This window comes from Cryptomeria japonica, chromosome 8 (genome assembly GCF_030272615.1).
Source record: "Cryptomeria japonica chromosome 8, Sugi_1.0, whole genome shotgun sequence".
NCBI lineage: Eukaryota > Viridiplantae > Streptophyta > Pinopsida > Cupressales > Cupressaceae > Cryptomeria > Cryptomeria japonica.
Genome location: NC_081412.1, coordinates 417,852,219 through 417,867,838, shown reverse-complemented (window position 1 = coordinate 417,867,838; position 15,620 = coordinate 417,852,219).

Below are 15,620 nucleotides of genomic sequence, written 5' to 3'. Positions count from 1 at the left end.
ACATTTGCTTAAGTCATAGTACCTGTGTACAGTTAGTTGCTGCTGCAACATATTTTGATTCTGCTGTTGATAAAGATGTACAACTTTGTTTCTTACTCAACTAAGAAACTAGTCTATTTCCAAGAAAGAATGCTCCGTTGGTGGTGCTTTTTCTATCATCCACATCTCCTACCCAATTTGCATCTATGTATGCACATAATTCAAATTTTTCATCTCTAGGATACCATAATCCAAGATTTATAGTGCCTTGTAAGTACCAAAAAATCCTTTTTACTGCTGATTCATGATTTTCTCTAGGATTACTTTGAAATCTAGAAACAATACATACTGCATTCATAATATCAGGTCTGGTTTGTGTCAAATATAGTAAACCTCCTATCATAGATTTGTATCTAGTTGGATTAACAGGTGTAGATTCATCCCTTTGAGATAATTTGTCATTTGTAGTCATAGGTGTGCTTACCGGTTTAGAGTTCTCCATCCCAAATTTCTTTAGTAACTCTTTTAAGTATTTGGATTGACTCAAGAATATACTTTTGTCAGTCTGTGAAATCTGCAATCCTAAAAAGAATTTTATTTCTCCAATCATAGACATTTCAAATTCTTGCTGCATTTTAGTAGTAAATTCCTTACATAAACCATCTTCTCCTCCAAAGATTATATCATCAACAAATACTTCTATAATCATGATGTGATCATTAGTTATTTTGTAATATAAATTGTTGTTTGCATTTCCCTTAGTAAAACCAATCTTTAAAAGATACTTATCCAATCTTGCATACCAAGCTCTTGGGGCTTGTTTCAGTCCATACAGAGCTTTTCTTAACCTGCAAACCATATCATTATCATCTGTCAAGGAAAATCCATCAGGTTGTTCAATATAGACTTCCTCTTCAAGATCTCCATTAAAAAATGCACATTTAATATCCATTTGATAAACTTTGTAGTTCTTGTGAGCTGCAAAAGCCAAGAATAATCCGACTGCCTCAATTCTAGCTACTGGTGCAAAGGTTTCATTGTAATCAACTCCTTCTTTTTGAGAATATCCCTTACACACTAGTCTTGCTTTATTTCTAATAGCCTTACTATCTTCATTAAGTTTGTTTCTAAATACCCATTTGGTTCCAATTACATTTTTATCTTTAGGCCGGGGAACTAATGTCCAAGTGTTATTTTTCTCAATTTGTTCTAATTCTTCTTCCATAGCTTTAATCCAAAATTTATCTTCACATGCCTCATTAACAGATGATGGTTCTATTTGAGAAATAAGACATACCTCTTCATTTGCCAATCTTCCTCTTGTCATACCTCCTTTAAATTTATTTCCAATTATCTGATCTTCTGAATGATTCAATCTTACATACCGGGGAATCTTAGTTTGTTGTTGTTCTTCAATTACTATGGAATCCTCAGATGGTACCAGGGTAATTGAATCTTCATTTTGTACTGGTGGATTTGGTGTAGGTTCATTTGTCATAATTTCTATTGCTGGTTCAGAGTCTATATACCTTGAAGTTCCTTTGAATTGTTCATCAATCTTTACATTTGTACTCTCAACAATTTTCTGCAATCTCTTGTTAAAACATCTATATGCCTTGCTCTTAGATGAATAACCAAGAAATATTCCTTCATCACTTCTAGGATCAAATTTGCCAATATACTCATCTCTTCTCATATAACATTTACTTCCAAAAATTCTGAAATACTTAAGAGTAGGAGTGCTACCAAACCATAGTTCATGAGGGGTCTTACCGGTTTCACCTTTGATGTGAACTTTGTTGAATGTATAGACCACTGTGCTGACTGCTTCTCTCCAATACACATGTGGTAAATCTTCTTCTGATAACATACTTCTTGCTGCATCCAAGATAGTTCTATTTTTCTTTTCAACAACTCCATTCTACTGTGGTGTCTGAGGTGCTGATAGTTGTCTTCTAATTCCATTTACTTCATAGAATATATTAAAGTCCTTAGATGTGAATTCTCCTCCTTGATCTGATCTTAAGCATTTGATTTTCTTACCGGTTTCATTTTCAACCATTTCTTTGAACAGTTGAAACTTTCCAAGAGCTTTTGATTTTTCTCTGAGAAAGGTAACCAACACATTCTAGAATAGTCAACAATGATTAGCATGAAATACCTATCACCTTGTAAGCTTTTAGTTCTAGCTGGACCACATAAATCAATGTGAATCAAATCAAGAGCATTATTGGATTTTTCTGGAATACATTTGAAACTAGCTGTAACTTGTTTTCCAAATTGACATTCCTTACATATTGTATTCTGAGGTTTGACATTTTTAGATAGATCTCTAACTGCCTTAGTAATACTGATCTTTACCATGCAATCAAAGTTTACATGACAGAGTCTCTTATGCCATAACCAACTTTCATCTATATGTATCAAGCATGTCTTTTCACTGTTATTCAAATGAAAGATATTACCTCTAGTCTGATTACCGGTTGCAATTTCCAAACCAGTTCTATTCATGATTTTGCATTTTCCATTTTTAAATTGTAACTGAAATCCTTTCTCAACTAATTGACCAACACTTAAAAGATTATGCTTTAATCCTTCAACATAGTAAACATTGTCAATGTTATGCTTACTATCAAGAGATATTGTACCCTTACCTTTGATTGAACATGCTTTGTCATCTCCAAATCTTACTAAACCTCCATTGTATTCTTGAAAGTTCAAGAATTTACCTTTGTCTCCTGTCATATGATGTGAGCATCCTGAGTCAATGATCCATTCATCCTTTACTTCAACTTTGGCTGCTAGGGCTTGTTCTACCGGTTGAACAGTAGGTGCCGGTTGATCTTCTGTTATAGGAACAAAATCCCATCCATTGTCTACCGAATCCTCATCAGAATCATCAGTCACACCTTCATCAGCAATGTAACAAGATTTGTGTTTGTTCTTCTTAAATCTGTATCTTTGATATTCAGGATTAGGCTTGTATGTCCTTCTAGCTTCTTCTCTTAGTCTAGCATGTCTATCAGGGCATCTTGAAGCCATATGACCAATCTTATTGTAGTTAAAACATTTAAAGGGTGCTTTACCTTCATACTTACTTCCAGTTGGACCTTTAGGCATTTTCTTTGCAAATAGTGCTTCAAGTTCTTCAAGTTCTTCATTTTCTTTCCTGCTTTCTTCAAGTTCTCTTGCATAAAAGGCTTTCCAATCAGATTTGTCAAATGATGGAATAGATTATGTTGATGCTTTAAAGGCTAAATCTGTCTTTATAGTAGCAACATGACCAAATTTTTCAATTTCAAAACTTGAAAGTTTCCCAATCAATGTATCCCTAGTTACTGATGTATTAGGCATTGCTCTTAACTCATTTATAGCAGTAAACTTCATTTTATATGCCGATGACAATCCTCTTAAGATTTTTGAAACAATTTCATCCTCACTTAAGGTTCCTCCACAATATTTAATACCCAAAACAATTTCATTTACTCTTTCCATAAAAGCAGAAATCCTTTCATCTTCTTGTATTTTTAGATGTTCATACCTGACTCAGAAGCTTTCAAGTTTTGCAATTTTGACTGTGGAATCTCCTTCATTCAATGTTTCCAAATGATCCCAAATACCTTTAGCAGTGGACCTATCTGATAATCCCATGATTTGTTGATCTGATAATGCACTCAAAAGTGCTTCTTTTGCTTTGCAATCATTTTCCTCATCTTTAGCCAAGGTAGTTGGACTGGGCTGACCAAGTACAACAACAGTGTAACCTTTCTTTGTAACTTCCCAGATGTCTTTACCAATGCAATTTATATGTGTCTCCATTCTAATCTTCCATATGCCATAGTTGGTTCCATCAAGTTAGGACTGTCCTTCCTGAAATAATTAATAGACATTGGATCTCCTCAAGTTGTTAAACTTTTGCAAAAGAGGACCTTGCTCTGATACCAATTGTTAGGTCCCGGAGACAACTGAGAGGGGGGGGGGGGGGTGAATCAGTTGTCAACTAATTTCAAACCAAAAACTACTTAACCAACTTAATGCTTAATACTGGTAAACCAATTAAGTATGCTAGTAGACAGTGTTAATAGTTAATAGCTATATCGGTAAAGATTAATGCATGAAACATAAACACAAAGTCATCCACAACACATAACACCAATATTTGTACGTGGAAACCCTGTAAGGGGAAAAACCACTATGGGAAACCTTACCCACAATCAGATGATACTACTGCAGATAGTAAGTGTACATAAATGGGGTCTGCACATGCAGAAAGGCCAACAACCTAGAGCTCACTGCTCAATCACAAAATGGGAGTCACACTGACTACAGTTGGATGGTTAAATCCAATAAGAATGTACTGCACAAAATAGCATCTTCATATGCTGATTCAGTACCGATGTAATGCTGATATGGTTTCACAAAAACCTAGCTTCACCTTTGAATGATGTCTTTGTGTATAGCTCTGCTTAATCTCACATATACCTTCACATAATTCTTTTTCGCATTCCACACACAATCTTACAAATAAGATCTTACCTTTATACTATAACCTAAGACCAATTTTAGTAGGTCAGCTCTACAAGATATTACAATAAAACATTTTACAAACAATACAATATTCGATGCAATAACTGATTAAACATGTCAACTTAATGCATTTACAACAATAATTAATCATTTCCATAGCGTGCCATGCTGATCTGGAAAAGATAAACTTGTCGGTGTATCCCTAGGTAACCCTGGACCTATTTGCTGGTAAAAGCAAATATGCAAATATGAATATACCAATGCTCAAAACTCCAAGACAAGATGTCCAAATGATGTCTTCGACATCACCAAGTGTCTTCCACATCATTCTGAGTGCCGGTGATCATTAAATCCAGCCGGTGAACTATATACTAGTAACTGTGCGATAGTTACTTGCTTGCCGGTGAATGCTGCTGGATCTCCAAAGTGCTAGTGTTTTAGTAGGTGTTGACATCAATGACAATACCATACCAAAATACCAATAGCAATGATCTAGGAACACTGTGAGAGGCCCGTGGGATAAGGGTTGTCTTGGGCATAAAGGGAAAATCTTATCCCACAGGGTCTCCAAGTTACCATAATAGCATTACAGGGCAACGCGAGACAAGTCAACAAAGAAGGATGTTATTATTTTCTTATACCGTGTGTTCTTGCATGGATAAGAAAAGAGTCGCAAATAAGAAAATAACTAAGAAAAGGGTAAAAGGGCTTATCCCATGGGGACCAGAGATCCACAACAAAGGTGAATGAAAGATCAATGGGTAAGACTCATAGGTGCACCATGGGATAAATGTTAAAGGAAAGAAGAGGAAGTCTTATCCCGTGATGTGTTCCTCTTGTTAAAAGATTCTCGCGAGATAAGAGTTATAAGCTGGAAATAAGGGAAAGTTATCTCACACATTCCTATGGGGATAAAAGGAGTACTACGAGATAAGACAAAGCCAGTTCAAAGGCTTATCCCATAGATGGTAGGAAGATAAAGGAAAAGGGATTGCAGGTGGAAGGTTAGGAGCAATGTGGAATAAGGCTTCCAAGGTAAAAAGAAAAAAATCTTATCCCTTAAAGATAGAAGAAGGGGTAAATGACATCGCAGGATAAATAAAACAAGGGAAATCTACAATAGAGGATTATCTTGTGGAGATAGATGATATGGTTGAAGGAGCTTTAGAGAATATGAATTTATAAAGTGACAAAGGGGACAAGTATTTCTTAAAAACCCCATGTCTTAAGTCCTTTATTTCATAGGAAGGCCCCACGCACAACCACTTAACCCATGAATTTTTCCATGTGTTCTAAATGATCACTTAAGTGCTGAACCCAAGTAACTCGGTCGCGCGAGATAAGATTTCAAAAGGAAGTGCCCCCTGTTCCTTATCCCAAAAGTGGTTTCAATATGAATTTTAACCCCCGAGATAAGAAGAAAGAAATAATTACAAAGGAGTCCTTATCCTGCGACAAATACAAAGTGAGCAAGGAGCAACGCAGGATAAGGAGCGTTTGAAGAAAACAAGCAATAAAAGCTTATCCCGCAATTAACTAGGAACATGATGAAATGGTCATGGGATAAGGGCTAACTTAAATATAAAGGGAGTCTCATCTTGTAGGATTTCCATACCACTAGAATAACATTACAAGGAAACCTAGTATAAGTCAACAATGAACGATGCAATGCTTTTCTTATCCCGTGTGTCCTCATGGGGATAAGAAAAGAGTCCTGGGATAACAAAATACTTAAGAAAAAGGTAAAAGGGCTTATCCCATGAGGCATCAAAGAACCAAAACAACAGTGAAACTCAAAGGTGCGTCGTGGGATAAGAATTGTGAAGAGGAAATAAGAGAAAGCTTTATCTCGCGCGTCCCTACGGGGATACAAAAGATGCTCTGGGATAAGAAAAGGCTAGTTCAAAAGCTTATCCCACGGATGATAAAAACACAAAGAAAGGGGCTTGCAAGTGAAAGGTGAAAGGAAGGGTTAAAATCAATGTGGGATAAGATCTCCTAACAAATAAAATAGAAGCTTATCTCGCGAAGATAGAAGGAATGGCTAGTGACACCATGGGATAAGTAAAACAAAGGAAAATTACAACATAAACTTATCCCATAGAAACATTTAAGATGGTCGAGGAGGCTCCATGGAGTATGAAACTCTAATTTGACATGAGGAAATTTAAGAGAATACCACATTATTATTCAGGGAAGGCCAATGAGCAATCCTGATCGTCAACTGCTAGATCGATGGATGAAATTCAAAATTGGCACCAACAATTACCTTTGTCCAATAGGAATGAATTAATGGCATCACAATAAATTAAAAATTTAATGGCATTCTTTCTTACCCTATATCCAGAGAGATTTCAGAGTAGCATAGATCGATAAAAAGGGCAAATTTCAGCATTCTAGTGTGCTTCCCAGTATTTTTAGGTTAAGAGAAAACCAGTAAGTGCTTTTTTCCTCCTTATGTGCATTATGAGATTGTTACATTAATATATTGAGTTGCCTACGTGTATACCCTAGAAGTTGATAGATTTTACTCTTGCATTTTCTTTCCAAGTTTTTAATTAGTCCAAATTGTTAAGATGACATCAGATGCTGAGCAATCTGCTACCCCTACTACTAAGAAATCCCACGTAACTGAGGCAAGCTCCTCAATTACCATCACTGAGGCTACACCTCTAGATATGGTTCCCCTCGTGCAAGAAATGGAAGGTGCCCCTTCTGTGCAACCAAGCACTAGAACCACCCCGCAAGTATCAGAGGAGAACGAATCTAGCTCCCCTTCGAAAGAGAAGGACGCAAAGAGAAAAAAACTATCTGAAAGACCATCACTATCATTTCTAATAGTGAATATTTGGATGAGACCTCTCTTGCTCCTAAAACAAGGAAGCCCACTCTAAAGAAGAGGAAGAGCACCAAGAAGGCTTCAGCTGAAGCTGCCTCTACTAAAAGCCCATCCCCTGTACATGATGCTCCTACTCCAGTTAATCCATCTGCTAAGGAAGCCCCAATTCCTCAAAAGCCAATCCCACAAGGAGAAAACCCTTAGGAGCTAGCCAAAGAGGCTGCTCAAATAAAAGAAAAGACCTCCAAGCCTGCAAAGCGCTCTACGAAGCCATCTAAAGGGGATTCATCTACTCAGGTGGAAAAGCCACTGATGCAATCTACTACTCCTCTTTCTCCTGCCATGACCCTTGAAGAGTTGTAATAAGAGGTTGAATATTGGAAGAAATCACATGGAGGGCAAGCAGACAAACTAGGAACCTATCCCAAGACCTGCTGAAATTATTTGAGGGATCCAAAATGTAGGATCATCTACGGACTATCTTCAATGACAAAGAGGTAGGGTGTAGGGATGCCTTCACCAAGGAAAGGGGTTGGGAAATTTTTTATTCATTCTATGGCAATAGAGACAAGGCCATCCCAGTGTGCAACCCTTAGACACTAAACCTTGGTAAATTGGTGGTGCCCAATGTTTTTGTAAAGCCCATGCTCATAAGGGAGCTGGAAAAGGCATATCATGTTCCAAGATGGATGGTTAGGACTACTCAAGGATATGTCCTACTAGACATCTCTCCTGAGGCTATCATTTAATGTTTTGATTTAGATAAGTCTGCCCTCACAATTATAAACATGGATAATTTTGAGAGGGACTATGAGAACAAAAAGGACAGGTTCAAGAAGGATCTTGTTCCTCATTTCATGAGGAAACTTTACAGATTTTCACAGAATTATGTCCTGCCATCTGAAAGGGAGCCCTTCAAGCTTGATTGTTTTGAGCCCTATTTTGTTAAAACCTATTATGCACTAGGATAGGTTCTTGGAGTTGATTCTGGGTTCACCAAATTGCCCATTGATTTTATGATGATGGCCATAAACATTCATCACCCCTCAATAAATGAATTGTGATTTTTCAAGTGCTATTTGTGAGAAGATTCATGAGGGATCGGTGAGAGCTGAAAATAAGGATGAAAAATTTGTATTCTTGCACTATTCTTTGGTGTGCCACTTAATTATTTATCAAAATAGAGCCTATTGGGGCCCATAGTTGAGGATAAAGACAAATGATCCCTACACAGGTCTCCCTTGGCCGGTGCAAAGATGGACCTAGATTTGGGACAAACGATCTAAGTTTGGTGATAATTGTGTATTGTTTGACCATTTTGTGATGAACATTTTGACAAGACTTGGGGTAGTAGTGTTGATGCTGCCTAAAGAGACAATCAAAAAATTGAGAATAAGGAGTTGTAGGGATGATGGACATGTCTACCCTGAGGGTGCATTCACCCACAATTTTGGGGATTTCTTCTTTTATGGAAATTGTATAATAATAAAAATTTATGAATGTGAGCAGGGACCCCATGTATTGCCTATTGTTGTTTCTCCAAGGTTAGCATTCCTAGAATTCATCTGGACAATGATGTGGATAGAGAGGGAGTAAATCAAATCTAATAGAAAGGGAAAATTTATCCCCAGGAAAATAGTTCTTGAGAATTTAGTGTAGGTTGTGAGACCTCAGAGAAGGTACATGATTTTTTGGTGAATAATTATAGGCCGAGGGTTTCCCTAGCCAGACATTTTGACCCTGAAGGCTATATAAATGGCATTAGAGTAAATAAATTGAAGGAAAATGGGTATTTGCAATCTTTTACAGAAAGAGAAGATCTGATTGGGAATGCTCTTCCACGTGAGGGGGAGAAAATGAGGAAGAAGTGGGACCTCATGAATAAATTTGAAAGGGAAAGGAAACAAGAGGATCCCAATTTTGTAGGTTCCTTTCCTGCACTTCAGGGATGAATTTTCTAGATTGTCTTTCATGTTAAGAAAGATAGATGATATAATAAAGGAGGAGTTCCAGAGAAGAGAGGCCAAGGAAAAGAGAGTGGAATACAAAGGAAAACTGATTGATCGAGCTCCCAAGGCTTAGAATTGGGAAGTACCTATAGATTCCTCCAAAGGGGGTGTATAAAAGGATTGGGGGGGGGGGGGTAACAACATAGAAAGTTAGGAATATTTAAAGAGGAAAGTCTAAAATATCTGACTTTGCAGATATCCAGGAGGATTTTGATAGTTTGGTGCTGCCACCTTCTCCTCCAAGGGAAACATTCCAAGATGATGCAAATGCTGAAGTTTTCAATGATCTAGTCAGGGATCCCATCCCAAGCATAATCCCTATAGAAGAAGCATATGATGAGAGGATTATTGCTTCAAAGAGATTTATGGCAGATGAATTTTTTGTTAATACCCCTGAGTTTAGATCATTTTGGCTAAGGGAAAAATTGAACATGTCTGATGAAGAAATCAACAATTTTGATAGGAACAATTTTGATTGCACTCCTCAAGAGGCCAGATAAATGGTATTGAAAAGAAGAGTGCTCCTTGTCCTGAGGTGGAATTTTGAGAAAATTTTCTTGTTAGATCAGATTGTGCGGCAAAAGGACCCCAATTTTGTAAGAGAGTTTGGAGATCATGGCTCCAGTGTAAATATAAGTTCAAAAGATTTTTCTTTATGGTCAAAGGCCCCTATCACTAAAAATCCCATGGTTTTGCAAGGGGTGCAACACAAAACAAGGGATTTTGTTTTAAGAACCTTACATGACACTACTTCTTTAGAGGATGTAGCAATTTCCAAGCATGCAGTCCAATTTACTCAGCTGACAGTAGATGATTTAGAGCAAAAGCATATAAAGATAAAGATATGCATGTTGTTTTGAATACCAAGTACAATGAATTACTTGTTGACAACATTGCATTGAAAGAGAAAATAAAGAAGATGACAACTGACTCTTCCAGAGGAATTAGACTTGAGGAGCTTGAGAAGATAAATAAAGAAATGCAAAAGGTCAAAGATGAAGCTGTAAGAGATTATTTTAAAATTAGGAAAGATTCAATTTTGAGAATTTCAAATAAAATCTTTGATAAATTGGATGAAGTCTACACTTCATATTCTTTGACATCCAAGCTCCCAAGTCATCTTGATGAATTCAATGCATTCTTTCAGCCAATCAGAGCTATGTGGCTGCCAAAGGGTCAAACCTTGAAGGAGGTTATGTTAGCAATGAAAAATGTGGCTTAGCCACCTCAGATTGTAGGGGTAACTTGGAAAAATTATAATTTATTGAATAAAGAGTTACCAATATAGAGGAAGAAAGGAGAGCATTGATGGGAATGATTGATTCTCTTTAGGGACTCAAAAAGTGGCATGTCCCTACAATTTTGACAGATGATGGGCAAAGTAAGAGCATAGAAGAATGGAAATAGGGTTTCCATGAAGTAATAAATACCATCTTGACATCCTTGGTAGGTGATCCAAACCAAGGAGATACATTTATTAATATTATTGATAAAATTATGGAAGTAGAGAAAATGTATCATAACTTTTCCCTAGGAGTAGTAGTTGTGCCTGCCCACAAAACAAAGGAAGCTATGAATAAATTGCATAGCTAGAAGGGTTTTTCTTGGCTAGTTGATGAGATTGACGTGCTATATAAAAATTATTGCTCCTTCGAAGAAGAGTATCCTGAAGAGGAGGACTAGTCATAATCTTTCCATTTTTGCTACTCCTAAAAGTTTTGTCCAGGATGTTCATTTTGGGAAAATGAATAGAACACTCAATCAACAAGGAGCAGTCTCCACAACACTTGCCACAACATGCCAGATTGTTTTTTTTTTATCATGATAGAAGCATATATGAAGTACAGATGTGAGAACATCTTTTGTAGACCCACAACTCGAGCTTCCAGGATGAAGCCTTTTTTGGCCGCCATCATTCAATGCATGTTGCACACAGAGGTCAAGGTCTTAGGCTTTAGGTCTTTTTTTGTTATGCAATTAGATTTTGACATGTGTCTTCTTCGGTTCGAAGCTTGTTTTGCTCCCTTGTGTTAGAAAAGAGAATTCAGGGCTAAGATGAAGGATTCCGGACTCTTGATTTGTATGCATTAGAGAAACCTTAATATAACAACAAAGAGTCTTCTAGCAGTTCTGGTGACTCACTGTAATATTTATATGAATGTATAAATTTTATATTGAAAATAAATAAAGAGTGTTGGCATTTGAATGAAGATTGCATTGACGAACTATTATGTTGTCCTTGATCTCAATTATAACCGGTAATGATGTTGTTATCATGTTGTTTTGCAACTGGTAGGAGAGATAGTGATGGGAACTACAACTAGTAGGAGAGCTTGTGAAGGAAACCAGTATTACTTAAGAAGTAGTGTGATCAACCGGTAACCCTACCTGTTGATGTGCCAAACCATAACCGATGGAGCTTGGTGAATTAGTTGTATTGGTTTATGATCAAATGATGAATGTTAATGATTATTCCATGTATGCATGTTGTATGAGAAGAGTTTCAAATGGTTTTTGGCACATAGAGATAGTGGTTTTATCTTGGGAATGAGCGAGTATATTGCATGAAGTGAAAACTTCATGATGAGTTACAGCAATCGATGAAGTGGTGATCAAGGAGCGGTCGAGGTTGTCTTGAATGATGTGCAATCATTGCTATGTAATCCAATGGTCATAATTGAACTGATTTGTTTGTAATCTCTATCAAATCTTAGGTTTGCGATGTGTTACCGACCTATTGTTTTATTTATAAGGTCGATGAGTTGTTTTGTTGTAGAGTTGGAAATTTTGGTTAAGTGTAAGAGTGATTGGTTGCTGAACTAGGAGATGTATTTGCAGTATGTGTGAAGGTAGATAGGAGCATGAAAAGGATATGATCAAACAGAGTAGTGCTATTCACCAGATCAACAAACCCTTGTTGTTCTCTAACAATTACACCAATCAAATCCCTTAACCGAGTAAGCTCTAACAGACTTAGTGTTATCTAAATCCTCTAACCAAGTGGTCCATTAGCTTGGATTTCAAATCCTCTACTGAGGTTACTCCTAATAGGGTATTGCTTCTAATAGGGCATTATGGGTGGTCCCTAATAGGATCTGTTCTCAATAGGACTTTTGTAAAAGCTTTAAGAGGCTTGGCTCCTAACAAGGTGGACTTCAGAAGAGTTAATAATACTTGTGGGTGTTCATCCCCACCGTGGTTTTTCCCATTTTGGTGTCCACATCAAAATCATTGTGTCAAGTGGTGAATGCTTTTGTGGTTATGTTTGCTATGGTTAATTTTATTAACTACTAAATCCACTTAGTTATGATATGATGATTGGTAGCAATCTGTAATGTGCTTTTACTACTGTTAGTAAAGTATTTGAATGTTTTGGTTAAAAGGTTTTGAGAGTTTCAAATTTGTTTTACTGTTATTCTGTTATGTCAGTCAACTAGTTTACTTGACAACGATATTGCATTTGATACTTCAATGCCTGAACCAGTCAGTTCTGAGTTTGAATTGAGAGTTTTTTTTTAAAATTTTGGTGAAAGTTTACTCAGTTTTCTATCTATTGATTCACCCCCCTTCTCAGTAGTTATCTAGATCCTTATTGATTCATCATACCATCTATTGGTATAAGAGAATTTCAGGTCCTCTAGGGTCTAAGCCTAATAGCTTGAGGTAAAGATCTTGAAAAACATGATGAAGAAAGAAGGTCCAAAGTTTAATAGGGAAAACTATAGAATATGGAGTGATAGAATAAAAACCTATATCAAGAGTCTAGGAAGTCAATACTGGGAACATGTTGTTACTCAATATGTTTCACCTAGTGGGAGTATGTTTGATGATCAAAAGAAAGAGCAACATGAAAATAATCAAGCATTGGAGGCCATTATCAGTTCTTTATCTGATTTAGAGTATGTTGATGTCCGTGGTCTAGAGATTCCCTATGAGGTATGGAAGAAACTTGAGGAAATCTATAGTGGTGATGAGCATGTAAAGGTTACCAAAGAAGAGAGTTTGAGAGCTAAATTTGATGGCATGCGGATGGATAAAGGTGAAAATATTCAACAGTATGGTCAGAGGATCAAGGAGATAGTTAGTGAAATCAAGAGTGCTGGTGGAAAAGTGGAGGATGCCACAGTGGTTAGTAAGGTGTTGAGAACCCTTCTAATGGTCTACGCTATCCAAGTTGCATCCATTCAGGAGCTAAAGTCTATTGATAAAACTAAGGTAACTCTTGACTCCATTGGTAAGCTTACTTCATTTGAATTAAATGGTTATGATGGTAGTTCTTAGAAATTTGAATGTTCATTTAGAGATTCAGTTTCTAACCCACCTATGAGGAAAAGTAGAGATGTCAGTCATAGTTATGAATCTAGATCCAGCAGAGAAGTTGATGATGAAGACAATCTGATTGAGCTTGAAGCATTGTTGGCCAAGTGATTTCCCACCAGTAAGTACAAAGGCAAATTACCTTTGAAATGTTTTGCATTTAAAAAGATTGGACAAATTGCAACTAACTGTCCTAATGGTGACAATAAGCACAAGCGTGAGGAGTAAAAGAAGTACAAAGGAAAAGGAAAAAGAGATTGTCTCATTGCAGTTGACGGTGGTATCATTGATGAGGAATCTAAGGGATATGCTAATGAAGACATTGTCTTTGTTGCCATTAAAGAGGAGACATCTGATCAAAAGGTATTAGTTTATCGCATGGATAGTTTTGATGACTGGATCATAGGTAGTGGTTGTTCACACCACATGACCGATGACTGGAGTAAATTTCTTACTTTGAAGGAATTTGATGGAGGAGTTGTGAGATTTGGAAATGACTCACCCTGCATGGTAAAAAGAAAGGGAACCATTTCTCTTAATGGAAAGAGAAGTGCATATGATGTCTACTGGGATGAAGGATTAAAGCATAATCTTTTGAGTGTAGGTCAACTCAATGACATAGGATATCCATTGGAATTTAAAAATGGAATGTGCAAAATCTATGGGAGCAAAGGTGAACTAATTGCAACTGGCAAGAAGACAAAAGGTAACCCGTTTTACCTAAATCCTAAAGTAAACAACTATTTAATTGCTAAAGTAGATGATAGTTGGCTTTGGCATTAGAGATTTTGCCATATAAATTTTGATAACATTGTCAAAGGTAGTAAGTCCAAGTCGGTAAGAGGTTTGACTCAGTTGGAAAAACAGGTGAATGCTCTGTGTAAGGAATATCAGTTGGAAAAGATGACATCCTCAAATTTTAAGAGAAAATCTTTCTTAGTAGAATATTTGTTAGATCTAGTTCATATAGATCTATGTGGACCCATAAGGACTAAAAGTATTCAAGGTGACAAATATTTTATGATCTTCACTGATGATTGCTCAAGAATGATGTGGGTCACATTCTTGACGGACAAAACAAAAGCCTTTAGTAAGTTCAAGGCATTTAGAGTCTTAACTGAAAAGGAAAGTGGTAAGAAGATAAAGTGTCTAAGGATTGATCAAGGTGGTGAACTTACTTTAGAGGAATTCACTAGATATTGTGAAGGCAATGGAATTAAGAGGAAAATTTCTGCACCGAAGACACCACAATAGAATGGTATTGTAGAGAGGAACAACCGGTTAGTTGTTGAGGCTACTAGAATGATGCTAATACAAGGAGGTGTAGGAAATTTTTTTTGGAGAGAACCTGTTAGAACAACTGTCTACACTATGAACCAAATATTGGTTAAAAGAGGTAAGGATAAAACTCATGAATACTGGTATGGTAGATCATCTAATGTTAGTTATTTTAAGATTTTTTATAGTAAATGTTTTATCAAGAGAGGTGACTATGTTAGTAAGTTTGAGGCTAAAAGTGATGAAGGCATATTTCTTGGTTACTCCATTAAGAGTAAGGCCTACAATTGTTACAACAACCGAACACATAATCATTGAAAGTGTTAATGTTTGAGAGGATGAGTATCCGGAAGTCTCAAGAGAAACTAGTGAAGAGAAAAAGGAAGATGAACCTTGCATTCTGATTTTGGAACCAAAACCCGTGAAGCCAGAAACTGGTGAAGTGAATGTTGTAGTACCTGTAATTGGAACAGGTAGATTAAAAAGAAGATAATGATAGTGAAGAAGAAGAACTTGAAGATAATGATCATGTCATTCCAAGGTATGTGAGACTCAATCATAATCCTGACTAGATTATCAGAGATAAAGATGTTGGAGTGTTAATCAAAAGAAGAATTAGAGAGAATTATTGCATGATCTCCACTATTGAGCCTAGAACTACTAAGGAAGAA